Source organism: Fukomys damarensis, unplaced genomic scaffold (genome assembly GCF_012274545.1).
Source record: "Fukomys damarensis isolate Sample0158 unplaced genomic scaffold, DMR_v1.0_HiC HiC_scaffold_7, whole genome shotgun sequence".
NCBI lineage: Eukaryota > Metazoa > Chordata > Mammalia > Rodentia > Bathyergidae > Fukomys > Fukomys damarensis.
In genome coordinates this window covers 15581552-15585055 of record NW_022900919.1, presented here as the reverse complement: position 1 = coordinate 15585055, position 3504 = coordinate 15581552, and positions in this window count along the sequence as shown.

The following is a 3504-nucleotide window of genomic DNA, read 5'->3' as shown; positions in this document are numbered from 1 at the left end:
CATGAGCTTAGGAGACCAATACATATGAATAGGGGACATGAAAAACAGTGTATCAGTTTTTCTCCTGGCAAAATGAAAGCTTTTAAGATCATGATCTGGAGTTCCAGCCTCACGCTGGTCACTGCTGGAGCTCTGGCCCTAGTCTGCAGTACCTGAGAGCAGTGCCGTCAGCCTGGAGTGTGCTGAGGCAGGACGATGGCAAGTTGTAGCCTGAACAACTTAGCAAGGCCCTGTCTCAAAATATAAAACTAAAAAGGGTCACTGATGCAGCTCAGCACTACCTGGGTTCAATTCTCAGTACAGCAAAAACTCCAGGCGGCCCCAGAGCTCCTGAATCTGTGGGGGCCCACACCTCAGGGTCTCAGCAACTATGGGCCTCTTCACCCCATCCGTGAGCTGAAGATTGCTCAGCAAGCCCTGGGGCCTGCTGACTCAGTCCAGCACACGCCCTCCCCCACCCGCCCCAGTCCAGCCCAACCGCAGGAACCGGTTCAGAAACCGCCAGCTCCAGCCAGTACGTATGCACACAGAGGAGGTCACCAATGTGTTTTGATGGAAAGTCTCTTATCACATATAGACCATGGGATAATTTCAGGGGTCACACTTCTGAGATGGAAGAGATTGAACACTTACAAGGCAGGCACAGCACCACCGAGCTAAAACTCCCGGGCCCCTTCGTCTTCCTGAATTCTGATCAAGCCTGGCCCGTTTCCTCTGTGGGATTACTGCCCAGCTTCCTGGGGCTGCTGCTGACCCAGCCTGTGTGAGCATCCATCTGGGACTAGGGACCCAAAGGTTCCCCACTGGGCATGGGGGCCTGGGCCAGCAGGACAAGGGCCAGGGGTATTTCCTCTTCATGTTTCTGGTGGTTCTGGGGTTTGAACCCAGTGTCTCCCTAGCCACTGGTTCATTTAAAGATTCTTTTCTGGTAAGTTAAAAAAGCACTGCAGGGTGTGGTGGTACACACCTGTAACTCTAGCACTCTGGGAGGCTGAACAGGGGCATCCCAAGTTTGAGCTCAGCTTGGACAACTTCAAGACCTGGGGCCAGGGATTCAGCTGAGTGCTGCCACCACCTGCCTCACAAGCACAAAGACCAGAGTTTGATTCCCACTACAGTGTACTAAGCACACATTGTGAGGGAGACCAGGCTGAGATGACTCTATGGATCCTGTCTTAAAGATGCATGGAGACCAATGGTGAGACACACAGATGTGTCCAGAGCATCAGGAGGAGAAAGGGCCAGGAAGAGCCCTAGCATGGAAAGGTAGATAATATGGAAAGAACCTATGGAGACCTAGGAAGACTGCCACACCAGTATCTCCAGAAAGTACAATTCTAAGATGAATGAAATTGGATCTATACAAGTCCTACTAGAGCTGTTAGCAGGAAGTGAAGAAGCTTCCTCAGCCAGCCCCACTCCTGTGACAAGTGTGACCTTGAGGGAGCTGCTCATAGAAGCTCCTCCACCATCACTGGCACCCTACTGTACACATGTGACTCTGCGGCTCTGGCAGAGCTCCCTCCCACCCCACCAGGGAGCTGAGACACCTTTCTCAAGGAGAACACAAGCTGACCAAAGCCAGCACAGACATGTCAGCAGCTCCAAATTGAGAAAACACCCTGAGCATCTGCCACAAACAGATACTTCTCAGATGAAGAAGAATGGCAAATAAGTACATGAAAAAAAAATGCTCAACATCAAGTCATCTGAGAGATGCAAATTAAAACAACGCTGAGATTCCTTCTCACTCCAGAATGGCTAGTATCTAGAAATCAACCAATAACAAAGGCTGGCAGGGCTGTGGGGAAAAAGGAACCCTTCTCTCCACTGTTGGTGGGAGAGCAAAATGGTATAACCACCGTGAAGACTTCTATTAAATAAATAAATAAAAAGAGGTTTCATTCAACCCAGCTATTTTCCTTTTGGGTATCTTCTCAAAATAAAAGCAAATACCACAGCAATATATGCATACCCATATTTATGGGTAATATAATAGTGGGACAGTATATAATAGGTAAATCTTGAAAACAGCCCAAATGCCCATCAATTGATGAATGGATAAAGATGTGGGGTTTTTTTCTTTTTAACACAATGGAGTACTACTCTGCCATAAAGAATAAACTTAAGACATTTCTAGCTAAATGGATGCACTTTGAGATCATACTCTTAAGTGAAATAAATCAGACATACATTTAAATACTGCATTGTTTCTCTGGTGTGAGAAACTAAAAGTGGAATTAAGAGCCAAAATGTGTAATAAATATTGGAAAATGGGCAGAAAATGTTCAAATGAGAAGGGAACAAGGAAGGGAGGAGAAGGAAGGGAAAGAAAGGACAAGAAAAATAGAGAAAAGGATAAAATGGAAACAAAGCTTTTGTGAATAAGGAGGGGAAGAGAGGTTGAAGAGGGGAATGGGGAAAAAAGCAAGCTAGGTCATGTACAGACACAAATTCCCTATGATGAATGTTATCATTATAAATACCTAAAATGTACCAATAAAGGTTTGGTTTTTAAAAAAAGATCATGATCTGAAATATAAAGCATGAAAGAAAACAACATTTTTATACACACTGCCAAATAGGTCAAAACTTAAGAGTGCCGGGGATTTAGCTCAGTGGTTCCGCTGCCTGTTTTCACAAGTGTAAGGTCCCAAGTTTGATCCCCAGTACCAAAAAAAAAAATTAAGATAGTCAACTACTTGATAAAATGCTTTTAAATGAGAATGAACTTTAAGAATAAAAAAGTTCCTAAAGAGAAAAAAAAATCGCTAAATTCTATGGAGGAAAGTAAAAAAGCTACTGACATGAAACCAAAAACTTTGTATAAATCATAACATCCTTGTGTAATATTTAATAGTCATCTTAAAAAAAAAAAACCAACAAGGGGCCGGGGATTTAGCTCAGCAGTTCGGTGGCCTGCCTTGCAAGTGGCAAGGACCCGAGTTCAATCCCCAGTACGGGGGGGGGGCCTCACATGAGAGAATTCAAAAACCACAGATCAGTAATTTGTGTAGCTTTGTTTCATTTTCCATGTCTAATTTGACAGAAACCTCAGATTTCATACAGAAGTGCTTAATAGAAGGTTTATAGTCCTACTTCTATAATTACTCTGTTGAAAAGAAAACAGAATACACAGCATTCATTTACTTGGAGGTAAAACTGTCTCTTAGCTAGGCATTGTGGCACATGCCTGTAACCCCAGCACTCCTGAGACTGAGGCAGGGAAAACGCTGCAAGCCTGGGATACATGGGGAGTTTAAAACCAGCCTGAGCTATACAGCCAGATCCTGTCTTTAAAAAAAAACCAAACACCATCTGATTAGTATCCTGGAAACATCATGCCTTGCTCTACAGAAACATTTCATGATTTTCATGCTTTATACTATAATACATTATAGTGAAAATACCATTGTGAAATCACTATTATGAAAATTATAGTTGGTACTTGTTTTCAATAAAACTTTGATGAACATAAAATGAAGTAGGGTTAAATTTTACAGT